This window comes from Pelodiscus sinensis, chromosome 5, assembly GCF_049634645.1.
Source record: "Pelodiscus sinensis isolate JC-2024 chromosome 5, ASM4963464v1, whole genome shotgun sequence".
In the NCBI taxonomy this organism is placed as follows: domain Eukaryota; kingdom Metazoa; phylum Chordata; order Testudines; family Trionychidae; genus Pelodiscus; species Pelodiscus sinensis.
In genome coordinates this window covers 113,117,620-113,135,322 of record NC_134715.1, presented here as the reverse complement: position 1 = coordinate 113,135,322, position 17,703 = coordinate 113,117,620, and the positions used below count along the sequence as shown (strand labels likewise).

General features: G+C 40.7%; 1 protein-coding gene and 1 long non-coding RNA gene across 8 annotated transcripts in view; one reads left to right on the top strand and one right to left on the bottom strand.

Moving 5' to 3' along the window:
• The window catches only part of SORCS2 (sortilin related VPS10 domain containing receptor 2), a 929,896-nt gene that overhangs the window by 675,565 nt on the left and 236,628 nt on the right, over positions 1-17,703 (bottom strand). The gene's annotated exons all lie outside the window — the stretch shown is intronic.
• LOC106732360 (uncharacterized) overlaps positions 15,197-17,703 on the top strand; it is a 55,535-nt gene continuing 53,028 nt past the window's right edge. Inside the window, exon 1 of the long non-coding RNA XR_012904394.1 lies at positions 15,197-15,255. This is a non-coding gene — a long non-coding RNA (uncharacterized LOC106732360). The remainder of the gene's footprint in view (positions 15,256-17,703) is intronic.

Here is a 17,703-nt window from a genome sequence, read left to right as displayed (position 1 = left end):
CCAAAACTAACCTCACAAGCCATTCTGATTTGGAAAGAGACAGATGTGGAAAGCATATCATTTTTCAGAGAACTTCAGAAAAAGGAAAATATTACAAACATAATTAAGCCCATTAGGAAAAGCAAGTATAAAGCCATGATCCTGACGTCAATAGGAGTTTTGACCACAGCTGGAACAAAACACAAGCCCAACATGTTATTTTTTCAAATATTCTGAAAAATAAAGAATAGATGAATCCATCCAGCTCTAGTATATACCCAGGAACCGACAGGATAGCTTAGCTACCTGACCACAGAACCGGGAGCCAGGAAATTCTGCTTTCAAATCCTGCCTGTGATGCCATTTCCCTGAAGACTTTGGGCAAACAGTTTAACTCCTATGTGCTAATATTAATTCTGACTTGCCTCTAATGCAGCTTGAAGGCATACAGCAAGCAGAACCCATTCATATCCAAGAATCTCAGTTTCTCCTTTTTATAAACTGGGGATAATGTCACTTCTCTCAATTACTAGGCAATTGTGACAGCTTTAAGCTTTAAGATTTCCACGGTTAAAAGCAAACAAATTAATCAAAGAAAAAAGAAAATCAGACTGGACAAAATTCTGTCCCAATTTGCACTTCTGCAACAACTCTGAGAAATTAGCCCTGTATATCCATAAAACGCCATTTAAAAATACTCATAAGAATAAGGAAAAACTTTCATTAAATGTAGCAGACTTTTGCACCTAAGAGGTGTAGTCACTGATCTGGTGCCTTAAATAATAAGACATGACCTGTACAATGCATTTAGGTAGATGCAATGTTACTGCTGTTCCTATCTCCAGGCAGCATTAAAAATAGGTGAATAATGTTTCTCCACCAGATTTCGAATGCCTATGGGACATGACCCATCCCTTTATTAATAAGAGTGAGGATTGCCATCTCCAAGATTGGCACTCTTAAGTATCCTTGTTAATAATCACTGCTGAGAGGCCTATGATAGGCATGAGAATTTAATTACTCATACATCCTTAGCCAAAACTAGACACAGATTGAATCTTCCAATTTACAAAAAAAGGCTGCAGAAGTCCTCATAGTTCGCAGAATTAGCAAGGTTCTGATGAAAGAATGGAACATAGCTATGAAGAATATTTGTATCAAACCTTCCCATTCCTGTGCACCACAACAGCAGAGAGAAGTGTTAGAGGATCAAGTGGGACTGGATAGCAGGGAAACAGAGCTGGAGAAATGACTAAGGGTTCTGAAATTATAGAAATCCACTGGCCAAAACACGTGCAACTGCCATATAGGAGACTGAAATAATACTGTCCTAGCAGCTATGTGGAGCTTGTGTAGATGTTCTACAACCTGCTAGTGAGGAAAGAGGAAGTTCCTTTTCCCTTCAACCCTTGCGGAAAGTGATGCACCAAAACCAGTTCCTTGGGCTTTGCTCACGGAATGAGGATTAGTCTTATTACTATTTACATGGTCAAGTTGGGGAATCTTGCAAACAAAGCTTCAGAAACAGTATTTTCATAGATCTTAAGAGTAGAGGGAATCATTACTATCTGTTCTTCTATGTAACACAGAATTTTACCCAATCATTCCTTCATCAAGTTTTTTTCTTTTAAAAGCAGCTCTATAGCCAACATATCTGGGCAGATAAAATAATCCCATACGATTTTAATGTTATATTCACAGAGGAACTCAGCCGCAACCTTTTCCTGATTTGGTGCCTTCTCCCACCATGAATCCTCCAGTGTTCTTTGCCTTCATCTTCATTTAAAAACTTTCCACATCATTATCTTTTCTGCCTCTGGACCGGCAAACATTTTTTCCAGACATTTCTTTTATTATTTTCAAGATACAAAGAAAAAGAAATAAAAAAAAGTCACAAAAGTACCTTTGAAACAATCCTGAACAGTCAAAATGCAAAGATTCTAGCTGTACAAGGAGATTACTCTTCTATCTCTTTAGCAGTTACATATAGCTATTTTCTGGAAGCAGCTAATTCTGTAGTAACTAATAATAATGTGAAAAATATTATGTGCAGTAAATAGTATTATTTGACATGTCCAAAATGTTAATAAGATCTTATTTCTCAATTTTCTAATTATGAATTTCTCATCTGAATTGCATTTGTACTTGTTATTACTGCTATAGATTTATGAACATAAAAATAGAAGAAAATAGGCAAATAGTAATATGTTAGGCACATTCTTGATCTATGGTACAGCATTCTCTCCCACACCTCTTCACAATTTATAGCCTTATACAGGGAGTCCAATGGCTTGAGTTAAAAAAGTGTTTAATTTTAAAGTGTAGGCAGAACAATCACCTTGAAAAAATGGCATTTTTTTACTCGTCATATCTGCCATTTTTGTGTCCTCCAGTTTATTTTGCCAAGTCAAATTTTTAATATTGCTAGCACTCAAAAGACAATAGAGGAAGAAGCTGAGCTGGATTCTATTCTCTCTCTCACACATCACTAACCAAGCTGTCAGTCAGTTTCCAATTAAAGCACCCTTTCTTCCAGTAAGTGATGCTAGACGTAGAAAAGAACAGAGCTTGATTTTCTGACTTCGGCCTAAATTTTAAGGCATCTAGAAAAATCACCTTTGGACTTGGAAAATGTGCAAATGTGATAATAGAAGCCATTGGGAGACGACAAATTATGCAGTCCCATAATGTCATTTTTACAATCACTTTTCTGTCAATGTCTCTACTTTAATCTTGAATATAGCCTGACAGTAATGTAAATGTAGTTAATATACCCCATAATCTAAATCTAAATGAGTGTTTCTTTTATTCATAATGTTCTTGTGTTTTGCTGTCCAAAGTCACTCAGGTGAATTCAAGTGCATATATTTACCCAACAGTATATCAATTGGAAAGGCTTAAAACACATAATTATTCCATATCACTGCATTTTATTGCTGTCATGGTATAAAGTTATCCAAAGTAAGAGAAAATAATCCATTCCACAGCACAGAGAGGTTTGGGGTTTTTTTGAACATCCCCAGCTCTTACACTTTCATAGGCAAAATGATTCACTGCAGGAAATGAAGCATTAACAAAGCTTCACTACATTTTGAAGCTACGGCCCTTTCAATAGACAAGATTTTAGCCCTGAATGTACAAGTAGGATTTGCAGTTGAAAGCTTCCATTGAGTGAAGAAGAGGCTGAATCTTTGACTTCAAAGTTGTGAGTCATATGGCCTGGAAAGAATCCCCAAACTCTTTATAAATAATAAAGTGACATAGCAGATCCGCTCTGAGTGTTTATCACGAAAGCCACATTCACCACTAATTTATCAATATGCACAGAGCTACATAAATGAGTTTGGAACTCTGAATTGACCCTTTTCAAAAGAAAACACAAACAAAGAAATACACAGATGCACTCTTGTTGCCCCACAAGCAGAGAATAAGCTGCTAGATGTCATTGATTTGAGAGAAGTTGGTTCCGTTCCCAATGCTGCTTTTGGCAGAACAGTGGGCCACGCACTATAGTGGTACAGCTTTAGCCTATAATCTCATTGAATTTCATGAGCCAAGCTGAATCAGGACTGGGCACGATTTAGAAGGAAGACCTCCAGGGCTCAAAAAAGCCAACAAATCCTGCACTTCTTGCCACCATACCACTAGTAATACTTGAATTGGTTTGCTGCAGTACAGTGAACTGGAATTACTACATTACTCTGCTGAATCTTCTGCACCATAGACAGCTTTATTATTTGTAGTAGTGCACTCATTACTTTGGTTCTGAAAGCTTCATCCTAACTGCCTAGAGGATGTGCCATCTATCACATAAACCCCTGCAAGATCAAGCTCTGAAAGGAAATAAACATTCTGCAGACCTTTGAAAACACCCAGTGGTTGTGCTTGGGAGCCCAATGTAATTACAGCAGGTGTCTGGGATGGCTAGATAGATGCCACTGGAGATCACCCCTGACCACAGAAGGGGGTACAGGAAGAGAAGGAGAAGAGGAGACAGATGAGATGGGAGATTGTAGTGGGCTACAGCCCCACTATGAAATAAAGGAGAGAGAGAGATGGAGAAGAGAGAAGCTGAAAAGAGGAAGCACAGCTGCTGGGAGGAATAGGGAAAGATTAGGGAAATCAGTTAGGGAACTGGGAAACAGATGGGTAGGGAAGAGGAATTAAGGGAAAGAGAACTGGAGGCTTTGTAAGGAAGAAAGATGGAAAAGTCAGGTGGAGAATACAAAGAGGAGGACGACTGGGGAAAAGACAATGGGTTACAGTTACAAAGACTAATCGAACACTAGAATGTGTTTATTCCTTGTTATGTTTTCCTGTGTGCAGAGTTGCTGAAAGGAAACAGGAGTAGCCATCTTTCACCCTTGTAAAACGCTGCAAAGACTATGGCCCAGTGATATTAAAGTTTATGACTTCTTTGCATGGATGAAAATAAGGAAATTTCTATCCCCAGAGCTATTTTTTGCAGGTAATAAAGTAGAGGCACTGTCAGAAATAGGAAGAAGCTGACCATTAAAACTGCAGTGTGTCATGGGGAATGAGGTATAATTCATCTAAAAGCTGCAAGGACTTTCTGTCCAAACTAAAATATCTGTCTCTCAGACATCTCCTTGCGGATTTGTAGCAGCCAGCTCAAACTCAACACAGCTAAACCAGAGCTCTTAATCTCTCCTTTCTCCTCCCCTCCTCCACCGCATTCACTCTCCACAAACTCCCGTCTCAATCACGGTGGGCAGACAGTCATTCTTCCTGTCACTGAAGCCCACAACCTGGGAGTCATCTTCAGCTCAGACTTCTCTCTAGGTCCCCACATTAGGCTATGTCCTAAGTCTTGACGATTCTTTCTACAAAACAGCTCTCGGACACCACCTTTCCTTTCCATCTACACAAGTAAACTCTCAGCCACTCATCTTGAGTTCCCATTAGTACATCGTCTATTCCATGGCCTTGGTAAATGCAGTCTTTCCCTGCTCAGATCCATCCAGTGCAGCAAGGATAATTTTCCTAGCCAGGCACTTTGACTATATTATTCCTCTTTTTGCATCCCTCTTCTCCAACGCATCAAACATAAGCTGCTTGTCTTCACTTTCAAGTCGCACATGCTTGGAGGTACTCCTCATAAATACGTCCAGTGCCCCTTCTTGTTGTGCTCTGTCAAATCCCTCCTCAAATCTTTCCTTTCCCATGATGCTTATAAAAACCTTGGCTGCTGGTATGCTGACCAGTTCTACTAGTCAAATGCACTGGTAGGCACTGGAATTACAATTTATCCACAAATTCAGTTCTCACTCTGATCATCATCTCCTCAATCGGGACAAAGGATGGCTGGGACATTACCAAACTAACATTCAATGAAGGTGCCAACAGCTCTCTGCGTGGATTCTTGTGTTAGTTCCCTTTGATCCGTATCTGCTTCCTTTTAACTATCCAATCTTCAGGTGCTTACTTGTTTTTCCCTTTGATATTTTCATTTCCCCCCCCTCCCCGCTTCCCTATTTATTTTGGGTCTGCACATCCTAAACTCATAACTCCTGTCATCTGAAGAAGTGGGCTGTGCCCATGAAAGCTTATGATACCGTCTATATGTTTTGTTAGTTTATAAAGTGCTACCAGACCATTTGCTGTTTTTTAAGTTTATCCTGTACAGACTAACTCGGCAACTCCCTGAAGCCACTGTCTATCAGATTGACCATTAGTGTCTCACTGTTTCCTCATACTCCATCAGTTTTTCAGGACCCTTCTCGTGTCCCATACTTAAATTGTAAGCTGTTTAGAGCAGGATCCTCCTTTTTGTTCTGTGTTTATACAGCTCCTAGCACCATGGACTCTTGGTCCATGATGGGGCCTCCTCTGCACAATGATAGTGCAGATAATAAAGAGATGAAGGAATGAATTTAGATTTTAAAAACACAATCAATATTTCAAATTAGTTTGTGTATAAAATTATCTCCCTTATGGGAGGATAAGGAAATAGATGTTAATCAAGTAGCTTAGAGCCCTACTTGAAGGCGCTCATACTAAGTGATGAGTGCAGTATAAGAGCCTAAATAGAATAGAATGCCAGAGGATATGAGGGTAGTATTGACCTTTAGCAATATGGCAAAGGCTGATCATAATAATTAGGAACCAGTAAAAAGAACTGAGTGGGTAAAAAGGGTGAAATTTTTGGGGGAGGGTACATTTCCCCTCCTGCCCCCCCCCCCCCCATTTAAAAAAAATACCATTTCTATTGTGGGGGAGAAATATTTTAAATATCAAAACTGAAAAAATGTAAATCAGGTCTACCAATTAGCTTTATGTCTATAAGGCTATGTCTACACAGCAACACTATTTTGAAATAACTAGCACTATTCCAAAATAACTCAGTCCACATCTACACAGCAGGCAGCTATTTTGAAAGTGTCAAAATACTGTCAAATAGGAGGACTTCTTACTCCAACTCCTGTAACCCTCATTAAACAAGGAGTAAGGAAAGTCAGAGGAAGAGTGTTCGATTTCTAAATAAGTGCTGTGATAGGAGCACTGAAGTCAACAGAATGATGATGACTAATGGCAAATGAGGATCTGTTTCTCTGTATAAATAAGATATGAGAGGGACAACCATAGAACAACTAGTGTAAAGCAAAATCTTGCCTCTCTAATATCTACTATAATTCTTTAAGGGAATGAAAAAGCAATGGACAAACAATAGATATTCAGTCTTTCAATAGCCTTTGCCTTTTTTGGGTCAGGGGCTGATGACCCACAGAAATATCAGTCAGGGGCTGCATAAAAGTGAGAAGCAAAGTGGGAAGCTTCTGACAGAGAAGAGAAAGACACTTCCCACATTTCCCTTGCACACCAGAGCTTAGACGGGCCCAGGCTAGTAGATTTTGTCTGCTCCAGCCCTGCAGGTGGGTGGCTAGAGCACCAGCATGGGTTCCCCATTTCTGAGCCTCAGGAGGCTGATCCAGGCAAGTTGGGGGCTACATCTGGCCCCTGGGGCTGAAGTTCCCACCTGGGGTATAGGCCCTAACAACTAGCAACCAACAAAAAGCTATTGAAGCAATCGAAAGAGAAAATTCTGCCATTGATTAGAAACTGGTTAAAAATGTAGCACATGAAGAATAGACTTTAGGTGGTCATTCTCCATATGAAAGGTCAATAATGGAAGTCCCAAGGTTTCGTACAAGGGGTGGTGAGATTTAATATATGAATGATCTATAATAATTTAATAATAGATTATGGAGGATATGGAATTATTCAGGTTAAAGTCCAGAGGTGTCTGAAAAACTGCTGAAGAGCCTAATAAAGTGGGGTCTCTGAGTAATATGATAGTAAATGCAATTCAGTGTAGACCCATGCAAAGTAATGCACTTTGGAAAGAACAATGTGAACTACTCATACAAGTAAATGGATTCTAATTCAACTGTAGCCACACAAGGAAAAGTTCTGGCTATTTGTGTGGACAGCTCAATGAAAACTTCTGCTCAGTACAATAGAAAAGACCCTTCCATTATCCAACTCATTTTCCTATTAATGCAGAACTATTCCCTAAAGTAACAACTGCTTTCCAAAGTACTTTGGTCCCTAAAGCTCCCATAATATATTGCATGATCTTTTGGGACATACTATAAAGGAAGATGCCAGGAAATACAAAGAGAGCTCAAGAGTAGACTTTTCCTTCCTCTGCTCAAAATGAGACAGTTTATTCAATGTACATGGAAGGGTGGGGGAAAATATGACACATCTCTGACTGATCTACAACAATGTGTTGTGGAAAGGGATCAGGAGCAGTTCACCCGCTCATAAAGTGACCCCTCGTAATACTGCCTTGGCAAGTGTCAGCTTGGATTACCAGATACGTAAGTGCCAGCTGAGCAAGTTGAAGCTGTCTGGCAGCAGCTTAGCCCTGAGAATGCTAGCTGATTTCTCATTGCCAGCAAAATTAGTATGTATGTATATGCTACAAAGGGTTATTAACTGCCATTGTTCTGTATGGTTGTTCTTCTGTTCAAAACTCAGAGCAACCAGGGGGCTGACAGAAATGCTGGACTCAATGGGAAAGGTGGGTGGGGCCAGCTCCATGGTCCCGGAAGGGGTAGATCCTCGAGAGGAAGGGGGCAGGGCTGGCTTCCAGCCCTAGGAGTCACCTGGACAGCATTGTCTGGGACCCTGGCAGCAATTGAACGAGCCTGGGGCTCTGGCTGCTGCTGCTGCCATGATAGCAACAGCAATGGCTAGGAGCCTCAGACTCTTTTGAATTGCCAAGGCCTAGGGCAACTATCTCAATTGCCCTGCACATCCATGGACCTGAGTGCAACCTGCTTACTTTATAACATTTGTGTTAGGGATCACACAGTGAAATTATTTAGACATTTTTGTGACTCAGAACTCCCTAATTTGTTGTGGTCTGTTTTGTTCATGTTTTCTGGTTTCAGATACGAAGGGCTCAATTGTGCTCTCAGCTACTTTGGTGTAAAGAGTAACCCCATCGATGCTAGTCTGGATTTACATTCGTGTAACTGACAGCAGAATCTGGTCCCTCATGTCTGTGATGTTATCAAAATCCCATGAAAGACCTGACTGGATTCAGATCTTTTCATCTGAGGGCACAATAACAGGCCAGTGCCTCAGATGGTGTAAAGCGGCATAATGCCTCTGAAGTCAAAGGAGTGATGCTGATTTAGAGCCCTTTAGAAATCAGGACTCTTATCTCTAAAATGAAAACAGCAGAAGATAAAAGCATTGTGACCCTTCCAAAATGAAAAATCTTGTGTCAGACATGCATTTGTTTTGTCGTGAGGCAATATACACCTATTTGCATCTGAACAGGTTCCCTTCTTGAGTGATATGAGCTCTCAAAGTGTAGCACCTCAAAATAATCAAATAATATGTTGAGCGTGACATGGATATTTGAATGCCACACATCAGTGCCCACGGCTAGTGGGATAACAAAACTTACGAATGTTTGTAATTAAAGGCAATAAACAGCCACAGTCATCTGACACCATCCAAAAAAATGTCAATGTACTATACAGGATGGGATCTCACCAGAAGAACATTATGGCTGTCGACAGAGGGATATAGTCTAGACATACCCTATATGTTTTGGGTTCAGTCCTGCATCTTAGTGAAGTCACTAAGAATCTCCCCGGACATTTTCCATAGTATTTAAGACTGGGGAATAGTCCATTATAATAGGGCTAACACTTAATATGAATGACTGTTTTTTATTATCAGGGAGTGGCATATTCTGTCCTCCTTCCTTCACTACCCATCTCTCTCCCATTGATCCCAGTGTGAATTGCATGCCACTGACTATTTACTGCTATAAACCCACATCTACAATGCTTGAGGGATAAATCAGGCTGATGAGAACTATGGCTTCTCCCCCCCCCCCCCCCCCGCGTTCCCCAAAAATACATTTGGTCAATGCTTTAGTGGACTGTGGAGAAATATGAGGCCCGTCCATTTCACAGCAAAAGAATCAATTAAAGACTAGTGTAGTAGGATTAGGGCCTGAAAGAGAAACCCATGTAGCATTGGCCTAGTGTGAGGCCTGAGGCCTAGCCAACAGTAGTCAAGACTTTGCTAACAAAGTAAATCTAAGTTGTAAGCAAGAGGCAGGCCCCTGTTCACAGAATTTGACAAGAACAGGCTGATAGTGTAAAACACTAATTAGTATTGGGTACAGGTGTAAAACACTAATTGGTTGTATGCTCAGGTTGAAAGCACGTTCCAGAGGAAGGATAAGAAAACTTCATTAAGAAGCATCTTGGTACCCACACACTCCCCACAGATAAGAGGGGCATACTGACCTGGGTTCAGGACAAGGTCTAAAATGGCAGCATGATGAATAGAAATATTTTGATCAAACCACCAGCTGCAAGAGGATGGGTGTATCTACAGTAATGTCAGAGGATGGCAACCTGACATGGCAGGAGTGATGTGTAACTTGTTTGTACCCGTATATAAAGTTGTGTCTTGGAGAGACTGTCTTTTTCCCGGCCTAGGAGGCAGTGGGACCTCCCACTGACTGAGCTGGTCCATTGTTGGGGGTGCGTAGTGGTTTGGTAGAGTCTCCTGACAACTGTACTTCATATGACAATAAACCTTGTTGGGTGCCTTTGATTCTCACCTGATTTTTTGGTCTCTCGGGGCTCTCTCAGGGTCTGCTGTGTTGACTATTTGTGCAAAGTCAAAACAACACAAAGTGAAGCACACACTCACACAGCCGAACGGTTATCCTCATTGACAGAGCAAGAAACCTGTCAGGACACCACAATGGTGACTTCTGGCCACAACAATTAGTGTCCTGGGAGGCACAGTACCCTTACCACTGAAGCCGAGTTCACTTGTAGTAGCTGGTACATTGCACTTCTCAGAAACAGATTACAAACTGGGCTTTGAATCTATCAATGGAAATCTTCCTGCATGGGGTTTCAAAGCCTACTGAAGTCAGTGGGGTCTGTTCACTGGTTTCAAATGGCTCTGGAATTAACTATTCATGTTTGAAATTTTGCTACAAATTCTGTCTTTCTACTATGGCCAGTTCTAGCCCAAAGATCAAGCAATGTGTAAGTGCCACTTCCTCCTCTTCTTGTACAGGATCCTGCAACCGTAAAGCCAAAATGCCTTTAGTGTTCCCTCCTTAGCTTATGTATATAAATAGTGGTGATGCTTGTAATACTCCATAAAAGGAACCTCATTTTCCAAATCTGGATAAGCCTCATCCAATGTGATTCTTCAGAAGCCAAAGTTCTCAAAGATTCTAGGGTCTTTGCTCAGTGATTGACAGGGCAGATGTCCCTCCACTAAAGATGCTGTATCACAGAGGATTTGTCTATTCCTATAAAATCTAGGACGAACTGGACGGAAGGAAACAAGGAAGGATCTTTTATCATAGCCAAATTTCTTAACAAGTAGCAGTTACAAGGCCAAACTGCCTGAAAATTAACCCAAAAGTCACAACCTACAGGATGACAGATTACATCCATGAATACTTCACAATTGAAATACATGTTCCCCATGGGACTACATCACTGCTTGATTTAATTTTTCTTGACATTTGGCCTAGAGCTTCTTTAAAGAAATGAACTTATGATTGCTTCACTGACAGCGAAGGACAAACCGCTGCGATGTATCCTACTCCTACTTAAATCTCACACACTGTTCTCCTAAAATACTAATCCTATGTAAATTGCAGCACAGCCACTGAAGTCTATTAATCACAGTCCCATCCTCTGTTTAAGGATGAGCTATGCATCAAAATAGGATGTATAAAAAGTCTGCCATAAATCAGGGGACTGTCTAGGGGGAAAAAAATCTTTCATCAGTGATAAGGTTATAGATATGGAAGGAGATATGCCAACTTGTCAAAATCCTGACCTGTGTTTTTTTACAACCTCAACTCTCACTTTCAAATTGTTCATATTCTGTTTTTTTGTGGGGCTTTTTTTACTATCCTCTACAATGTATTTTAAAAATGGAGATCTATAAAAGAGGAGCAAGTGCTGTTCCAGTGACATTTCTTACAGGGAAAACATCAAACAGACTAACATACTTTAAACATCAGGTAAGGGGGAAATAGGAATTTTTACACCTCAGCTGACAAAACTGGTAGCCAAAGAGTCTGTTCATTCTGCAATTGGGTTCTCTGTTTCTTCTTCATATTGTGAAGTAGTTCTGAAGAGCTGAAATTGGATTATTCCAAATATTAAATATGATGCCCAGGAAAAGTGAAACATTGATAGAAAATGAAGTCTTCCAGTCACAGTGTAAGTGTAACATGAGCAACACCTATGCAGAATTTCCCACAGCTACCCATCACTGCCTCTCAACCCTGTGCCAGAGCCAGCTGTGATCTCCACCCTCACTCGAATCCAGGTCCTTGCTGCAGAGGAAGAGCTATGACTGTCTATTGCAACAAAGGGAACCCAGAGTTACAGATGTGTAGAAGACACCAGTAGGAGCCTAACGAAATTTGATTTGCCTCGTTCACAAAAATGTGGATAGGTGTTTGTTGCAGCTAAAAAAAAAATCCATTCAATTTTGGCATGTGGCTTCAGAATCAATTTAAGATATTCTGGTCCGAGTCTCTTCTTTGAGGACTGTTTTCTCCCAGCCCTGTATTTTCACCTCAATCTGGTCTAACAGTAAAGACTTCCCAGCACCAACTGTGATCTGGGAACAAGAGTTCAAGCGGGTGAAAGAGACAAGCTTTCAAGCTACATAGAGCTCTTTTTTCCCCCTCACTGGAATGTTTCAGGTGGTCTGTTCAACAGCAGCTACAGCAGCAACACATACACATAAATTAGTCACGAAATAACCACTGAAACAAAATAGGCCTAAGACTAAAGTCACTACTATCTCTGCAATGCTACTATTCGTTTATGATTCTTGGTACTTTTACAACCCCTATATTGATTGGGATTCTGGATTCTCAATTCAATATGTGGTGCTGATGCTGCTGAATTTCCTGCCCAATCCTTTTTCTTTCTTGTTTCCTAAATCTCCTTACATCACACTTCTGGCTTTGTACTTTCTATCATGCTGCCTCCTATGCCTGAAGCAATTTCTAACTGTCAAGTGTCTTCACAGCCCTTTCTCAGGGTTATTGCAGCCAGGCATAACTTCATCTTACTCTTACTTCACTAACATTATCTCTTCAATCTCGTCCCTTCTTTTAAGGCAAAATGGTCCAAAAGATGGGTCACTGGACTGATACTCAAGAGAGAAAGATTTTATTCCCAGATTTGCCTCTGACCTTTATTCCCTGACTGTGTGCCCAAGGGCAAGTCACTTTACCATATTTGCTTTGATTTTCCTTACCTCATTCTGTCTGATCTACATAGATTATAAGATTTTCATGGAAGGGGTGGTCTCTTACTATGTGTTTGTACAGCATTTGGCACAATGAGGCCCTCATCTTACTTAATCATAGAACACTAGGACTGGAAGGGACCTCGAGAGGTCAGAGTCCAGTCCCCTGCCCCCATGGCAGGACCAAATACGGTCTAGACCATCCCTGATAGACATTTATCTAACCTAGTCTTAAATATCTCCAGAGATGGGGATTCCACAACCTCCCTGGGCAATTTATTCCAGTGTTTGACTATCCTTTTGAGGTGTTACTATACTATTACTACTAGTAATCTACCTCAGATTGTAAACTCTTTGGAACAGGAAACCTGATTTTGGGTTTGCACAGTGCAGAGTATATTTATTCGATTTTAACAACAACCTGAATATCTGAAATAAGGCATAAGCACTAAAGCAAGAGCAGAACATGTTCTACTCAATATTTTAATACCTACACTGGTTCATCGGATTATAATAACTAAATCCAGCTGGGAGTCCCACAGGTTATAACATTCTTTTCTTGCAGATGGACAACAGTTCAAATGGTGAAACAAATTTTCCTATCCAGGTAAAGGAAAAAAAAAATGTCAAAAACTACCTGCAACCTCGTCTTCGCAGCCTCACCAACTAGAGTCAGTCAGATGTGAACAATATCAGCATCTACAGCGAAGTGTTTTGGAAAGTAACTTTTTCCCCCCCAGAGCCAAATGATCATTGAGACTTGAATCCCACTGTATATTTAACACATGGAAAACCCATTGATCAACATTCTTTTCTACACTATGCAATAGTGAGTCTGTACAGTGTATTACTAGAAATCTCTCAAAGAATTTTGGAGCTGTAAGTATTGAGGAATTGAACTAATCCCATCACTATGGTGTAAATTAAACAATGTATCATTTTAGTGAATACAGTTTGCATGTATATAGCTTGAATCGATAAATTCAACTAAATATCATCCAAAAAACTTCTGTGGTCATTGCATCAGATTCTGATCTCACTTTATATCAGTGTAAATCCTGAATAACTAACAATCCCAAGAGAGTTACTCCAGTACAACTGGGATCAGAATCTGGTCCAGATTTTAGAATATGACTATGTCATTCTTCATTGTCAGACAACATCAAGTTTTAAGGTTTGGCTATTCTTCCACTGTTTGAGATTTCGGGGGTGGAGTATGGAGAGTACATGTACATTACTGTGACTATGCATGTGAAATGGGCTGCAAAGCCAGATCCTTTAATAGAAAACTAAGAATAATTGGAGCCACAAATATACATCCCAGACTGCTTGCTCAGAGAAAATGTACAAGCCTCTTCAAAATAAAACAACAAAGTCATTTTGTAAAAACACATACTAGATTTCTCCCATGCCACAGCTGTGCCCACACCCCAGGCTAGTCCATGTAAAAATGATCCTGTTGAATTCTACTGTCTGGGCAAAACATTCAATGCATGGCTCTAGAGTCACACGTTTCCCTTTAACTGGAGGTATGTAGAATGTCCCAAGGCATTAAAGGGATTAAAATAGACTCCTGTCTAAAATTTTAAAAGGTCATAATGTTCTGTCCTTGTTAAGGAGACAAGGAATCCTTCTTCTCCCTCCCTTTATTCCCCTCTCACAAATGTCTTCCAAGAAACTAGAAAAGCCACATTCAAAAAAATGTACACCTGCAGTGAGATGCAGGCATGGGGTTGGAATGTTTGAGAAAGGCAAAGAGCTTTTCTCTCATGAACAGGGACAGGCTCAAAGAAGAAGAGGCTCAAAATTCCAGTCCACTACCCCCCTGCCCTCCCGATACAGACATTCTTAGGAGATAAAGCAAATGGATAAGAGTATTTAAGAACAATGACTGTAACACTATAAATTAAACAAACATTAATAAAGCCAGCAAAGTTATTTTCTTAATGGAAAGCCACCCTTGCTCAGCACAGCTCTCATGCTGGCGATTCATATTGTTAAACAACACTCATGTTTGAAAGAAGGTTCCACACAAGGCTTGTATTAAGAAAGAGTTTACTCTCTACAACAGCTTTTATTATTTCTGAACTATACCAGGGTGAATAAAAAGAGCTATGTTAAACCAGCTTTCCCCCCTACCACCACCTGTTAGAATGCCATAATCTGACTTACAGTTTGCTTTGTTTAGCAAAGCAAACACTAGCAGCTTTCCAGCTTTCTGTAACTGGAATAATTTTGTAATATCAGAGCTGGCCCAACAAAGCTCACATTGTATCAACCTGCAAATCACAGAGCATAAACCTGCAGACTGATATTAACTCCCACTATAATTGGTTAGACTGAGAAGCTCAGTGACTTAAGGGTTAATTTCCCATAACAAGGATCACTTGAGGCTACAGAACATAGGGGCTGAGGAATAGCTTTTTGTTTGTACCTGATGGCAAAAGATGTATTCCAGATGGCTACAAACTGGTAAGTTAAAAAGCAGCAATTCTGTCTTAAATTACAGGCCAGTCTAGCAAATGTTGTGCAGCTGTTATCCTTGTTATACATTATCTGTCTGTATATTTTAGAAATGTGCGTCTGTCTGTCCATGAGTCCATTTGTTCAAGAACGCCACCAAACAGTAAGAGCTAGGACCACCACATGTGGTATTCTGCTTCCTCTCCTCCTCACGTAAAGCAAGATCAGGTTTTGGTTGTGCCAAGAAAATGGGAAGTGCAGGGACAGGGACTATTTTCCAGACATGGAGAGGGAGGGGCTGTTTGAAGGGAGGATATATTCCTAGTTACTGCTGGTGGCAGCGAGTGCGGGGAGAAAGCTCTACTGTAAAGTAACCACGTGGGCAGCTGCACCACCAAGAGAGTGGCCAGCTGGGGACAGGGCTCACCATCTCGCCTGCCATCTGACTGGGTAAGTGGGGCCCCCCTGCGCAGGAGACAGCCTCCACTGACCACCTCTCATCCCAGGAGGGGAAAGGGAAAAATCACCTCTCTCCTCTAAAGAGTAGGGTGGGAGGGGGAGGCTAAGGAGAAAGCCCCAGCTGGGTCCCCTACCCTAGGATTGATGGGGGAAAAGGAGAAAGCACCTGCCATTCCCCGCATCCTGGGAGAGGGCAGGGGGTAAGGAGAAAGCCCCTACTAGCCCCGCCCCGCCGGCTCTCCTCACCGCCATGGGAAGGGTTCTGGGGGAAGGACTCCCTGTCAGCCCCCCTTCCCAGGAGACCATAAGGTTGGGAGCCCCCTCAGCCTCTCTCCCTGGGAGGGGCCAGTAGAGAGGGAGGGGGCCTTCACTGGCCCCTCTTGCCCTGAGCTTTCCACACCCACCAAGATCTTGAAGGACGTGGGCTACGCTAGGTATGTCTTCTAGTTCTGTATAAAAATGATGTTAATTTTTAGCAAGAAATGCATAGATAAGCACTGGAGTCTGGAAATACCAAAGTTAAGTATCATCCCACTGTCTCCTATGTTGGCCCTCACATTTGAAAATCACTCCCCATAAATATTTGCAATCCCACAGCAGTCAATGGGATTACTCACATACTCAGAGTTAACCAAACCACTGGTTTCTTTCAAATCAGTTTATATTTTTCCAAAGGCTTGTCCACATCATGCTACATATATAGTTATGTGTACTGTTCAGATTTTAGAACATAATTATCCCATTCCTCACTGTCAGACAACATGAAAGTAAAAAAATATATATACCATGACCAAGTTGCCCCTCATGTGCAGTTTTAAAATGTGATATCAGTATGCAGCTGCACATTTCACTTATTGAGAGCCAATTCCTGAAAAGCCCACTGAGTAAAAGTTAAGTTTCCAGGATTAGCCTGACTTATTAGACTATAGGGCATAGCGTGCCTATGTTTTCAAGATGAGTGAAAGCTTACTCCAGCAAAGCACAAAAACTACAAACAGCGTCATATCTTTATGTTACAGGTTCCCATTCCACCAAGTTCATTGTAGATTTCCAAGCATGTGCATCTCCAGATGTCCCAAAAAAAGTTTCACTTGCCACAGAGCTTTGTGCCTAAAAATACAATTTGCCAAGTTCAAGATAATCAAAGCTACAAAGATAATTAAGATACATAGTATATGAATCAATATTAAGGTACAGCAGTTGTTAGCACCCTCAACACTGGGGAAATGGAATCACTGCTCAATTTTTAAAGTATTCCGTATTACTATTATTAAGAATATTTGCAGAAGTTACTGCCTAATCATGGAATAACATAGTGAAGTGATATGAATTTCTTCGTTTTTCTTCTAAACATTTAATGGGTCTTTACATATAAAATTATAAATTCCACAGCATTCTGATTCTTTCATCTGTAAGGATGATCATATTTTTCTTCATTCATGAAATGTTTACTTTTCTCCAAAACCAGAGAGGCTGGTTCTCAGCTGCCATAAATCAGAATCATTCCTCTCAAATCAAGGAAGCCATATTGATATACACCAGCTGAGAATCTTGGCTAGAGTCCATATCTTGTACCTCTTAAGAAAAATAATCCAATTAGTGCATGCAGATCATTCTGAGACAATTAATGAGGTCCTGATTCTTAGTGGCACTGCTTAGCCAAACTACTCCCCTCTTCTTTTCTGCTGTCATTTACTACAATCAAATATATGGGGCCACTAAGGATTCAATCATGTGTGATGAATATTATCACGTCTCTATCAGTGCATATGTCTGGGCCCTGTAGCTGTAAAATAAGCCAGGAATATTCTTGCTGAGCATTTAATTCTCACAGAAAACGATATTAACCTGCTGCTGTAGAAACCAGGACTAAGTGATATATGCAACAATGATGGGAGTGGCTTCAAAAAGGTACAACTCCTTCAGACAGATAAGGGAAGTGGGAAGCAGAGCTTGAGGGGAAAGGGAGATTTAACACTTCTTCAATTAAAATTATAA